The sequence below is a fragment of the Nansenia antarctica genome (genome assembly GCF_963989245.1).
Source record: "Nansenia antarctica genome assembly, chromosome: 14".
NCBI lineage: Eukaryota > Metazoa > Chordata > Actinopteri > Argentiniformes > Microstomatidae > Nansenia > Nansenia antarctica.
In genome coordinates this window covers 2955371-2970402 of record NC_137684.1, presented here as the reverse complement: position 1 = coordinate 2970402, position 15032 = coordinate 2955371, and positions in this window count along the sequence as shown.

Sequence of the window (15032 nt, the reverse complement as noted above, 5' to 3'; positions counted from 1 at the left end):
ACAAGGCCACTAGGTGGCGGTTTAACACCACTTTGTTGACAAACCCTGACTTTTCGATCTTTCTTAAAGCTGAACTTGAAGTATTTCTTGCTATAAACACAGCACAGTGTGACAATCCTCAAATTTTGTGGGAAACAACCAAATGTTTTCTCAGGGGCCTTTGTATTTCGTTCTCCTCCACTCTCTCTAAAGCACGTAACAAGCGTTTTAATGAGCTAGAGAAGGAAATAAAAACAGTAGAACATTTACAAAAACAAAATTTTACAGAAGATCAAGCCACACGGCTCGCTTGTCTCAAAGGAGAATATAATGCTATATCTCTCTCAAAGGCTGAATTTATCTTTCATAGAACGAGACAGAGATATTATTTTGATGCTGAAAGGCCCAGCCGCTTATTGGCACTGAGACTGAAGGAGAATGAAAGCAAAGCCTCTATAAATGCTATTAGAGACTCTGCGGGCACTGTTCATACTGCTCCCCAAGCTGTGAATAGTATATTTCAAACATTTTACTCCAACCTGTACCAATCTGACATAGATTATGATACATCTCGCTGCAAGGCGTTCCTTCATGGCCTCAATTTACCTAAGATATCACAGACTGAAAGGGAAGTTCTTGACTGCCCTCTTGACTTAAAGGAGCTACACAATGCCCTTCAATCTCTACAGAAAGGAAAATCGCCGGGCTTAGATGGTCTTCCACCAGAACTGTATTTAGTACTTTGGGAGTTGATAGGTCCTCTTATTATGGACTCCTTTAATGATGCTATATCTAGAGGTGATTTTCACAGAGATCAAAAAGTTGCCCTTATCTCTCTTTTGTTAAAAAAGGGGAGAGACTCTTTGGAGTGCTCTAGCTACAGGCCTATCTCCCTGATCTCGTGTGACCAGAAACTGTATGCTAAGGTTTTGGCTATACGATTGGAGGCTGTAACAGACGCCTTGATCAGTGAAGACCAGACAGGGTTCATGAAGGGACGCCTTGCATCTGACAATATGCGCAGACTGCTTCATATCATCAATTTAACCGATAGCTCTCCCAGCTCCTGTGCAGTATTCTCGCTTGACGCTGAGAAGGCTTTCGATCGGCTTGAATGGAACTACATGTGGGCTGTTTTAGACCATCTTGGCTTTGGGGTTAATTTCATTGCTATGATTAAGACTTTGTATAATGCACCAACCGCTTCTGTTCTCACAGGTAATGTTATTTCCCCTCCAATCCAACTGGAGCGCTCAGCGAGGCAGGGCTGCCCATTGTCACCATTCTTGTTCTGTCTCTCTCTTGAGCCCTTAGCCCAGGCCATCAGACAGAGTACTTGCATTTCCCCCATTTCAATTCTAGATCATAGCCACCACATCTCATTATATGCTGATGACATTCTATTATTTCTAGATAATATTGATACTTCTGCCCCCCATGTGTTAGAAATGTTTGAAGATTTCGGTAGATTGTCAGGCTATAAGATTAACTGGACGAAGTCAATTCTAATGCCCCTTAGTCCTTCAGCAAGAACCTCCTGTCTCCCTAGACATATCCCAGTGAAAGATAAATTTACCTACCTTGGCATCACTATATACCCAACCATACCACGGATAATTAAAGACAACTTTGATGTAACCTTGAACAAAATCAAAACGGACATTCAAAGATGGGATAGCCTCAAAATATCTCTTCAGGGCAGAGCCACGATAATCAAGATGAATGTTTTGCCAAGGATCAACTTCCTGTTTTCCATGTTACCATTACCCCCACCACCCAAATACTTTGATGATATTAATTCGTTGGTCTCAAGGTTCATATGGGCTGGCAAACGCTCGAGAATCCGTCTTACAACTTTGCAACAACCCAAATTGTCGGGAGGGATGGCAATTCCAGATTTTAAGATGTATTATTTAGCTTTCCAGACTCAAGCCTTACGCACCTGGGTGAATCCAAATTCAAAAGTACCTTGGAGGTCAATAGAGGCAGGCCTGGTCAGTCCAGTCAGATTAGAGGACTTACTTTTCTCAGGCACTGGACGTAGGACTCTCAGTCATAGATTTGGTTGCATTATAGATAACGCCCTTAAGGTGTGGAAAGCGTCTGAGAAAATCATGGGAGGTTCCTTGCGATTCTGTTCCTCCACTCCTCTATGGAATAACCAAAACTTAATGTCGGGTAACCGACCATTCACCCAGCAAACATGGAGCTCTCGGGGTGTAAATACTCTCAGAGACCTGTATGACAATGATGGCCTAGTTTCATTCCAGCACCTCCAAACTAAGTTTGTCCTTCCAGCGTCATCATATTTTGTCTATCTACAGCTGAGGTCCTCACTCAAGGCCTATGGAGTGCCTTGGCGCTCCCCACTTCCAACTCACCCCATGATAGCCTGGATTGAACATACCCCAACCTCTCGTGGCTGTGTATCCAGAATATATCGCAATCTAATGGACGCAATTAAAAAACCACTTGCGGTTGAGGCTTTATGGAGCCGAGAGCTTGGTGAATTGGATTTCCACCCAAACTGGGACACAATATGGTCTAATCTCAATTCAACCTCCAAAAATTTAGCTCATCAGTTAATTCATTTTAAAGTCATCCACAGGGCCTATGCTACACCATATAGAAGATACTTAATGAAACTACAACCCAACTACTACTGTCAATTCTGCCCTACCCCCACACCGGGTTCATTTCTCCATATGTTCTGGGAGTGTCCAGTCGTGGCCAACTTTTGGAACCATGTCAATTCTGTAATGTCCAAGTTATTTAAGATTGACTATGTTCCTAATCCATGTTTATGTTTGCTCAATGATGACTCTGATTTCGATTTAAGTATTACGCAAAAGAAAATGCTATTTGCTGGTTTCACCTCTGCAAAAAAAACTATTCTTCAACATTGGATAACACCTGATTTCAGTATGAACACTTTTTGGTTTTACTCTTTACAGAGGATTGTGAATCTTGAGTGCACAACGGCCAGATTGAACAAAGCAAGGCCCAGTACAGTTGATGCATGGAAGGCTTATTCATTGAACTTGACTAACCTGACTGCTCTATGATTTGATTTTCCACTTACCCCAATCCGGATTGTGTTGTATTTCTACTATTTGGCTGTGACTTGTCTGCTACACTACCCCTTTTCTTTTTTGTTTTCTTTATTTTTTCCCTCCCTTCCTTTCTTGTTCTGTATTGTCATTGTTATGTGTTGATAAAAGCAATAAAAAATCTTGATCACAAAAAAAAAGAAGTGCCCATTGGAGGGCTCGTGCAGTCTGTCTGTTGTCCCACGAAAGGCCATGTTACGTTCAGCTAAATGACAGATGATGCTGATAATTCTGGATAGCACTTCGCTCCAGTATTTTTTCTCTCTCTCAATTAGCTCCATGTGTTGCCAGTCCACAGTTTTCTTTTGGTCCATTCCAACCTGTAGTGTATGCCACTTCTCCATACAATGGATGTGTGTTTTTGAGCGCTCGTGGTTTCTTAGACAATCAGTTATGTTTTTCCATCCATTATATCCATCTTTTGACAGACTGATGTCTCGTTTCCCAAATAATAAGCAACAAAAGCAAAAAACCCTATCCGTAGATTCAGAGTACACTATCCACGACCGTTTTATTTTCTCGCCATTTTTAAGCTCCATGAAATAGTACTCCTTTCTAAATCGCCGAGGAGGGGTGTCATTATTTTGGGGGAAAATATGGTCTATCAGCTGCTGTGGGCCTCTTTTAACAAGCTCTGTAACAGAGTCAGAGATTCTGTTTGGCCATAGTGCGGGATCAGATAATCGTAGGCCTACTAAAGGCAAGGCATCAACGTCTGTCCCACCTTCTGCTGCTCTTTTCTCAGACTCTCTCTCCTCTTCACAATGTTCGCCCTCTTCATTTAGCTGGCCCTCATCTTTGCTATCACTCAGTTCCTTCTCCGTCTCCTCTTCAAGCTGTCTCTCTCTCTCTGCTGCTATGGCCGCTCTCTGCCTGCTCAATTTCGCCGCCATCCCCGGCAACAACAGGTGTCACGCCACTCTTAAAAAATGCTGTTAATTTTGGATGGGATTCCAATGCCTGTGTCTTTTGAAGCGCACCCCGCCGAAATTGCACACCGCTGGGTTTTGACCGTTTCATTTTTCGTGTTTCGTTTGTAATCGTTTCTCACTTTTTTCAGTAGGCTAGGATATTTTTCTGGTGAGTTTTGTTGTTGTTTACTCTTGATTTTTTAATTAACCTGTAACCTGAGGGGCGGCGGCCAATGCTCCAGGGCGCCCCTAGCGACTCGGCGCCCTAGGCAATTGCCTTGTATGCCAAGCGCATGCGCCGGGCCTGAACCCCCGACCAGATATAGACACTGCCTCCTCAGCAACTGTGCCCCGAACGGTGTCGCCAAATGACTCTGAGCTTCTCCAGAGCAGGGCCCCACGGAGAGACAGGACCCCAGAGAGGGACCATGACAACAGACTCCGACGGTGCAGCAGGCCCAGACAAGACAGGGGGGCCCCCATGTTCCGAGACCCAGCCAGGAGGAGGCACCACGAAGGGTGCCTAGTGGACCCCAGCTTATTACTGAGGGTAGGGGAGTGTGGCACCACAAGCCCTTGGCCAAGGAGGAGGGACCAGCGGCCCCACAGACCACGACCCAGACAGGCACCTGGACGCGTCGTGGTTACAGACCAGGTTACAGGCCTGCGGCCTCGTACCTACGACCGAATCACAGCCGTGCTGATTTTCAGTATAACACACTCCCTCTCGTGTGACAGGGATGGGCCTGTCTGGGCCAAAAATGCCAGGGCCTAATTTTTGTCCCAGTCCAGCCCTGCATCTCCCCCATGTTGATGGTACATGCCGCTATAGTCAGTCCCAATGGTCCAAAAGTCAAGTGCTTCGTAAATCGTAACACAGACGGGGTGAATTTTATGAATGAAAGTGAAAGTTCTGTCACCAAACGCTGTTACTTATCCTCACACATGTTTAAGTGGGTCTATGAAAATCCTTGGCCTTTCCTAGTGGGTATACGGCGTATCACGTAGACTACACCACTGGGTCCCCCCCAAAGTCCGCACCTCCTTTGGCCTGAGTCATTCTGTTCAGTTCGCTGCCCCCTGTAGGTAGCTGTAGGTACCTACACCCCCACTGACTGGAATGTAAAACTCACCACCCTAATCGCGTTACCCACTTTTAAACACTCACTTTTAGATGTTGTCTCGGATCACTGCACCTGCTTTTAAGTTCACTTCCCCCTGGTCCCTGCTGTCTTTTACATATTGTATTGTAATGTATAGATGTTTTTGATACTTGTGTATTATGGCATTCATGTTTTATATTGTATATATTGTGTTGTGTTTTGTGTACAGACTTGCCTCTGTTCTGCCTATTGGCCAGATCGTCATTGTAAATGAGAATTGGTTCTCAATTGACTTATCTGGTTAAATAAAGGTTAAACAAAACAACAACAAAAATCACAGATTGATTGATTGATTGATTGAAAACTTTATTAGAAGATTTGCAGGAGTAGGTACATGAAAGTACATATTACATACAAGGTCAACTAACAGGATAAAAACCCAAGAAAGCCACTGGCTTATTTCAATTGGGGTCCTTGATATAGACACATCAATTAGGCTACACATCACAATCACAGTAATCGATCATACATGAATCACCGTAGTCAACCCAGAGTATCCCCAATGAACCCTATGTGTGGACACAACAGGGTTAGCCCAGTCTTTTAAACATATATATTATTATTATTATGTATTAATAATACCGTATTACATCCGTAATACATCATAGGCAGAGTAGGTGCAAGGAAAGTAGGTGCAATTTCAACACCATAATCAACATCGATATTGCGCAGTTGACGTTTATGAGTTGTTGATACAGTACTAAGCATGCTACAATAATACTATTACTATCATATCATATCTAACCGAATACAGACGAGAAAGAGGCGAGTGAATTGTCAGGAAAACAGTCGCTGTATGACATTGATTGGTGGGAGCCGGGGCGAGTTGTATTCGTTATACAATATATAAATCATATCATGTCAACCAAAGGCTAACTAACTCAGACCAAAACAAAATATAGGCTTATAGCAGCATAACTTGTTGATACGTTGACAAATCAGCACACATAAATGAACGAATTTGAGGCTGACCAACGTCTGATCACCATATTGCAACATTTTAAAGTTTGAAAGTCTAACCGTATATAGGTTTAACAGGGACATAATAGCCTATGCACAGAATATATACTATCATAATCAGGACAGGAAAGAAAACATAGGCAATATTTATTTATGAGGAAGACAGGCGTATACAGATATGTGTGCTTGGCTTGCAGAGAGGGGGTTGAATTGCATCATTTGTATTTATATGTTAAAGCACTTTGAGCTGCAACGTTTGCAGGAAAAGTGCTATACAAAAAAGGGTTATTATTATGATTATGATTATAATAATGATAATAATAATAATCATCATCATCATTATTATTATTATCATGCAAACATATCTGTTTGAGCGCGCCCTCCGAAGTTTGGCCGCACACGTAAAAAATACACCATGACGTCATAATAACCCAATAGAATGGGTTGGTGTGACAACGGCACCATGGCGTCATGACAGTAACGTGCAGTGAGGTCATTGGCTGGGTAGGCAGTGAGCTATTTAAAAAAATCATGCGAGTAACGCAGCAGCCAGACTTCAAATGGCATATAGCGCATACTATAAAGACAATCAAATAGCCCTTATATCTTTTAACGCAGGCTCAAAACTCACTTCTTCAAGAAGTAGGCCTACTACTATAGGCTATTATACTACTATACTATATATACTATACTATACTACTACTATAGGCTATTCGGTCGTCTGAATGAGACAGACGACGAGGGAGAGAGAGAGAGAGAGAGAGAGAGAGAGAGAGAGAGAGAGAGAGAGAGAGAGAGAGAGAGAGAGAAGACAGGCAGCGCTGTCCGGGAATGAGTTTGGTGTCAGCGCACCACAACCACCATCACATTATAACATGCACAAAGCCAATGGGAGGGGGGCACTTACTTTATTTGTAAATGAAGTCCATCCGTCTATCCTTCTGGACGAAGATGCTGATCACTTTGTTATAGAAGTCCTCCTTGTCTGGTGCATTCATTAGTTTCATGAGTCTCTCCTTTTCAATGGAAATCAGAGCCAAAGATGAAAGCCTGTCCTGTTCCATCCTATTTCGGCTGTAGGTCTTGATGCGTTTTAATGCTGAAAAGGTCCTCTCCACAGAAGCGGTTGTAGCAGGTATAGTTAAGACCAGCTTCAATAGCTTTGTGGCCTGAGGTACTGTCTCCTGCAGGTCATTGTCCCTCAAAAATGTAAGCAGTTGTACAGGTGACATTCCCTGGACCATTTGTGAACAGTATAATCCCACCAAATCAGATTTTAATCTAACTAGATCAAAGTATTTTGCGTATTTGGACAGACTTTCCAATTTGTCACAGTCAAAATTAACTGACATCTCCGCAAATTTCTTGCTGTCAACGAGGCCAAGGAAAGCAAGCTCATTCATATTGTGAAACCGGGCCTTCATTTGTACAGTGATGTTGTCAAGAACACTGTAAAACAGTCTCCTCCTCTCATCTCTGGGGGATCTGCTGTGGCGAGAATTGTCTTCCGAAAGATTCAGTTCATTGCATTTCTGTTCAAAACGATCATATAAACTATCAAACTGTTCGCGCTGATTGTTCAACGCACACATGGTGTCTCTGACGCGCACACAACATAGGCCAATATCCATTGTCTTGTTCTGAAGAACACGAAAGAGCGCGTCTGTCACGGTGAATATGTCACCATAAACATTCAAGAGAAAATAGGTGGATGCTTTTGAAAGCAACAGATGAAATCCAGAGGCCATAGCGAGAGTCTCGCCGTCCCATTCATCAGTGTTCTCCATCATTGTCCGGAAGACTTGGCGGAGATCTGGTACGTGTTGGAGGATAGTCTGTACCAACCTGGAGTTTGAGTTCCACCTAACAGACGATGCCCTAGGGATGCGGGATTTCACAATTTCATCCAGTAGATGTGTGCGTTTGGTAGACTTGCTGAAAAATGATGCGAGCCCTTCAACAGTTTTGAAAAACACTTTACACTCTGGAATGTATTTTGCTGATTGTGAAAGGACTAGGTTTAATTTATGTGCATAGCAATGCGTAAAGGTAGCTTCTGGCACTTTTTCTTTTCTTTTTGCCTGTACTCCGTTGAGCTCAGAGGCCATCACTGCAGCTCCATCATAGGTTTGGGCGACTAACTTTTCAATGCACTCATATTTATGTAATACAGCCAATACATATTCTGATATTGCCTGTGCCCGTCTGTCATTGCTCACGTCATCAAATCCCAAAAAGGCTTCTTTTACTTCACTGTCGCTGTTGACATATCGAAAAATCACAGATATTTGGGCTTTGTTTGTGATATCCGTGGTTTCATCCACTTCGAGTGCAACAAATGATGCAGCCTTTATGTCATTTTTTATATGAAACCTTACGACATCACCGATTGCTTCAATAATGTCATTCTGAATCCTATTCGATGTACCCATAAACACAGTTGATGATTTTAAATGTGCAGCTAATTTCTCATCCTTTCTTGCTATCAAATGTAAAAGTTCGACATAATTCCCACGATTGATGGAGCTACTGCTCTCGTCGTTCCCCCGAAATGCTAATTCTTGTTTAGCAAGGTAGCATGTTGCATCAATTAGGCCTTTCAAGATTTCCCTGTTGTCCTTTACCTTTGCGTTGTGTGCAGTAACATGCAGCTGGTGCTGCTCATCCAGGGCCATGTCTATGCGACTTTTGCCAAAGGTTTTCAAGGCCATCTGAGAGTGGATGTGGGCTATGGATTTTTCATGCTTCTCTAAAGCTCTTGGAAAATTGTTCAGGTCACAGTAGCCATCTTTCACCCACACGCTGTCGCTAGACGAGAACAATAGGCAAGGGAAGCAGAATAGCTTGTTAGCCTGGCTACATCCACACAGCCAGTCCTTTTTTTTGTACCATTCCGTTTGAAATGTTCGTACAATCTTCTGTCCCTTCCTTTGGGTTAATTGAGATAGGTCAGGTGTTGCCCTCCCATTTTTAATCACATTTACTTTTTGCTCAAAACTGAAGGTTGAAAATCTTTTTAACTGTTGGATATCCATGATGCCGAGATCGCAAGTTAGCTGGGGAATTTTAGAACCGCGGTGCAAACAGCAGAGGAATGCCGCTACGGCAAGCCAAACGCAAACTGTTAATCATGCTGTCAGACAGTCAGAAGCAGCGTGGCACGGTGCCTCAAGTCCATCAATGAAGACAATGTGAGAACAGACTACGCATGCGCAAACCTACGAAACCGTTGGTCTATCACTTCGCATAGCACAGAAGCACAAGCACAGTCTGCCTCTCGCACACACAGGTGCCTCTCGCCAGCAATCAGCAATCAGCTAGCTTTGGGAGCAAACTCTCCTGGTGCCAGGGCATGCATTCTATTTTTAAAACAACACATTTTACATCATTTATTTTTATTTTAACAACATTTTAACACATTAAAGTTAAGAATAATTAGTAAAATAAATTAAAAATATATATATTTTTGAGATAAAAAAAATAAAAAAAAATATTTAAAAAAGACTGATATTCTTTTTCTTTCTTAAATGCCTGGGTGAGGCACTGCCTACCCTGCCTCACCTGACTGCACGCCACTGCGTCATGATAAACCTATAATAGAATGGTTTGGTGTGACAACGGTACATACAGACTTGTATAACGGTACATGATAGAGAGATTGTCCGCTGAGAATATAATATATATTATACCATTTCTGCTACAGTTTTCATAAGGATGAGTAGAAAAAGGAGGAATTCTTCGTTTACACGAAGCCCCCTTTCGGTATGTTAGTTTTGTCTTCTCTTTCCATTTAATACTAATAATAATATCTTATATCTAATAATGTTATTAATGTTAATATTATTAATATCTAATGTATCTTTTAATGTTAGTTGATGAATCTATATATTTGTATATATTTGCATATTTACTTAAATATGTATAACGGTACATGATAGACAGACTGTCCGCGGGGATGCGAATGAGAATAATATATATATATTATATACCATTTCTTCTACAGTTAAGGATGAGTAGAAAAAGGAGGAATTCTTCGTTTCCACAACGCCCCCTTTCGGTATGTGAGATATCTAAGAGCCAAAAGTGTGTGTTTGTGTGTGTGTGTGTGTGTGTGTGTGTCTGAGTGTGTGTGTGTGTGTGTGTGTGTGTGTGTCTGAGTGTGTGTGTGTGTGTGTGTGTGTGTGTGTGTGTCTGAGTGTGTGTGTGTGTGTGTGTGTGTGTGTGTGTGTGTGTGTGTGTGTGAGTGAGTGTGTCCGCCTCGTAATGGTAGTTGTAAGTGCAACCCGAGGCTTCAGACATATTAGGAAATCAACAAGTGTTCCACGAACTTGAACCCAGTTAAGGTCTTACAATACTCCACCTGGTGACCCTGATTAGACACTTATGCATCCAGCCTGATATTGTGCATCCCCTGACCCTCGTCCTGGTGTTAGTTGCTGTGGGCGTGTCTAACCTGCTGTGGGCGTGTCTAACCTGCTGTGGGCGTGTCTAACCTGATGTGGGCGTGTCTAACCTAATGTAGGCGTGTCTAACATGCTGTGGGCGTGGCTAACCTGCTGTGGGCGTGTCTAACCTGATGTGGGCGTGTCTAACCTAATGTAGGCGTGTCTAACCTGCTGTGGGCGTGTCTAACCTGCTGTCTGGCTTTTTGGTTGGTTTTGGTTTGGATGTGTGGACAGTGTGTGTGTGTGAATCTTAACCACCTCTCTTGTCTCTAAACATCTCTGCTTATCCTGTTGTTGTTTGCATATGCCCTCTCTCACCTCTACGCTCTCTCTTTTCTTCCCCTCTTTCTGCCGACACAGTCTCCTAATAAAATCGTATATACACATACACGATAGTACGTTATCCCAATTTTGTGTCCTGCGTGACACATCAGACAGATTTCGGGATGATATGTCAACAACGGAAGATACGTTATATACCACAAGTATGACTTTCTTTGTTTAACAGAGACTTGGCAACAACCCAATGACTTCTCTCAGATGAACGAGTCTACTCCACCTGGGTCTGTTTACAACTGCCAGCCCCTTCTCACCGGCAGAGGGGGGGGTCTCGTCTCACCGGCAGAGGGGGGGTCTCGTCTCACCGGCAGAGGGGGGGGTCTCGTCTCACCGGCAGAGGGGGGGGTCTCGTCTCACCGGCAGAGGGGGGGGTCTCGTCTCACCGGCAGAGGGGGGGGGGTCTCGTCTCACCGGCAGAGGGGGGGGTCTCGTCTCACCGGCAGAGGGGGGGGTCTCGTCTCACCGGCAGAGGGGGGGGTCTCGTCTCACCGGCAGAGGGGGGGGGGTCTCGTCTCACCGGCAGAGGGGGGGGTCTCGTCTCACCGGCAGAGGGGGGGGTCTCGTCTCACCGGCAGAGGGGGGGGTCTCGTCTCACCGGCAGAGGGGGGGGGTCTCGTCTCACCGGCAGAGGGGGGGGTCTCGTCTCACCGGCAGAGGGGGGGGGGTCTCGTCTCACCGGCAGAGGGGGGGGTCTCGTCTCACCGGCAGAGGGGGGGGTCTCGTCTCACCGGCAGAGGGGGGGGGTCTCGTCTCACCGGCAGAGGGGGGGGGTCTCGTCTCTCCGGCAGAGGGGGGGGTCTCGTCTCACCGGCAGAGGGGGGGGGTCTCGTCTCACCGGCAGAGGGGGAGGTCTCGTCTCACCGGCAGAGGGGGGGGGTCTCGTCTCACCGGCAGAGGGGGGGGGGTCTCGTCTCACCGGCAGAGGGGGGGGTCTCGTCTCACCGGCAGAGGGGGGGGTCTCGTCTCACCGGCAGAGGGGGGGGTCTCGTCTCACCGGCAGAGGGGGGGGTCTCGTCTCACCGGCAGAGGGGGGGGTCTCGCGATAATCCACCGCGAGTCCTGGAAGGTCTCTCCTGTCACTCTGCCAGTGTCTCATTCTTTTGACTCTGTGGCTCTACAACTAAATGGACCTACCCCAACTGTTTTAGTTAATATCTACCGCCCACCCAAACCAAACAAGGATTTCTTTCTTTCTTTCTAAAAAATAAAATACAAATACAAATAAATCACAGATCAATTAGGCTACACATCACAATCACAGTAATCGATCATACATTAATCACCGTATCAATCCTGCAGAGTATCCCCAAGTACCGGTAACCCTATGTGTGGACACAACAGGGTTAGCCCAGTCTTTTAAACATATATATTATTATTATGTATTAATAATACCGTATTACATCCGTAATACATCATAGGCAGAGTAGGTGCAAGGAAAGTAGGTGCAATTTCAACACCATAATCAACATCGATATTGCGCAGTTGACGTTTATGAGTTGTTGATACAGTACTAAGCATACTACAATAATACTATTACTATAATATCATATAGTATAGACGAGGAAGAGGCGAGTGAATTGTCAGGAAAACAGTCCCTGTATGACATTGATTGGTGGGAGCCGGGGCGAGTTGTATTCGTTATACAATATATAAATCATATCATGTCAACCAAAGGCTAACTAACTCAGACCAAAACAAAATATAGACTTATAGCAGCATAACTTGTTGATAAGTTGACAAATCAGCACACATACATATAGAACGAATTTGAGGCTGACCAACGTCTGATCACCATATTGCAACATTTGAACGTTTGAAAGTCTAACCGTAGGTTTAACAGGGACATAATAGCCTATGTATGCACAGAACATATACTATCATAATCAGGACAGGAAAGAAAACATAGGCAATATTTATTTATGAGGAAGACAGGCGTATACAGATATGTGTGCTTGGCTTGCAGAGAGGGGGTTGAATTGCATCATTTGTATTTATATGTTAAAGCACTTTGAGCTGCAACGTTTGCAGGAAAAGTGCTATACAAAAAAGGGTTATGATTATGATTATGATTATAATAATGATAATAATAATAATCATCATCATTATTATTATTATCATGCAAACATATCTGTTTGAGCGCGCCCTCCGAAGTTTGATCGCAGACGTAAAAAATACACCATGACGTCATAAAAACCCAATAGAATGGGTTGGTGTGACAACGGCACTATGGCGTCAAAATAAACCTATAATAGAATGGTTTGGTCAAACTTTTGTGTGACAACGGTACATACAGACTTGTATAACGGTACATGATAGAGAGATTGTCCGCTGAGAATATATATATATATATATATATATATATATATATATATATATTATATACCATTTCTGCTACAGTCTGCTACTTTCATAAGGATGAGTAGAAAAAGGAGGAATTCTTCGTTTCCACGAAGCCCCCTTTCGGTATGTTAGTTTTGTCTTCTCTTTCCATTTAATAATAATAATAATATCTTATATCTAATAATGTTATTCATGTTAATATTATTAATATCTAATGTATCTTTTAATGTTAGTTGATGAATCTATATATTTGTATATATTTGCATATTTACTTAAATATGTATAACGGTACATGATAGACAGACTGTCCGCGGGGATACAGTTAAGGATGAGTAGAAAAAGGAGGAATTCTTCGTTTCCACAACGCCCCCTTTCGGTATGTGAGATATCTAAGAGCCAAAAGTGTGTGTTTGTGTGTGTGTGTGTGTGTGTGTGTGTGTGTGTGTGTGTGTGTGTGTGTGTGTGTGTCTGAGTGTGTGTGTGTGTGTGTATGTGTGTGTGTGTGTGTGTGTGTGTGTTAGTGTGTGTGTCTGAGTGTGTGTGTGTGTGTGTGTGTGTGTGTGTGTGTGTGTGTGTCTGAGTGTGTGTGTGTGTGTGTGTGTGTGTGTGTCTGAGTGTGTGTGTGTGTGTGTGTGTGTGTGTGTGTGTGTGAGTGTGTCCGCCTCGTAATGGTAGTTGTAAGTGCAACCCGAGGCTTCAGACATATTTATAAATCAACAAGTGTTCCACGAACTTGAACCCAGTTAAGGTCTTACAATACTCCACCTGGTGACCCTGATTAGACACTTATGCATCCAGCCTGATATTGTGCATCCCCTGACCCTCGTCCTGGTGTTAGTTGCTGTGGGCGTGTCTAACCTACTGTGGGCGTGTCTAACATGATATGGGCGTGTCTAACCTGCGGTGGGCGTGTCTAACCTGATGTGGGCGTGTCTAACCTGATGTAGGCGTGTCTAACCTGCTGTGGGCGTCTCGTTTCACCGGCAGAGGGGGGGGTCTCGTCTCACCGGCAGAGGGGGGGGTCTCGCGATAATCCACCGCGAGTCCTGGAAGGTCTCTCCTGTCACTCTGCCAGTGTCTCATTCTTTTGAGTCTGTGGCTCTACAACTAAATGGACCTACCCCAACTGTTTTAGTTAATATCTACCGCCCACCCAAACCAAACAAGGATTTCTTTGATGAATTCAACACATTTCTCACCCACATCTGTTCACTCTCATCCAACATAATTCTGTTAGGTGATTTAAATATTCACATGGATAATAGTAATCATGCTCTCACTAAGGACTTCATCTCTTGCCTGGACAGTTTTGGTCTCCAACAATATATTGATTTCCCTACCCATTCTAAAGGTCATATTTTGGACTTGGTCTGTTGCTCAGGTGTCACTCCCCTCAACTTTTCTGCTGTTGACCTCCCCATCTCTGACCACATGCTTGTTTCATTTAACTTAAGTTTGTCTCTATCCAAAACCAAACAGTCACGTACTATGTCCTTCCGCAACATCAGACATAATAATTTAGCAGATCTCATAACAGGCATCGACACTTTCCCCATCATCACCCCCCCATGCACCCCTGATCAGCTCGTCTCTCATTACAATGATGGACTCCAAACTCTGCTGGACTCACTCGCCCCCCTCAAAACCCGGACTGTCTCATTCCCCCATTCTGCCCCCTGGTTTTCCCCTCACCTACGTCTGCTGAAAGCCAAAGGACGTCAGCTGGAGCGGCTTTCAAGAAAAACCGGTCTCACTGTTCACAAACAGATGCACCATGCCCACATC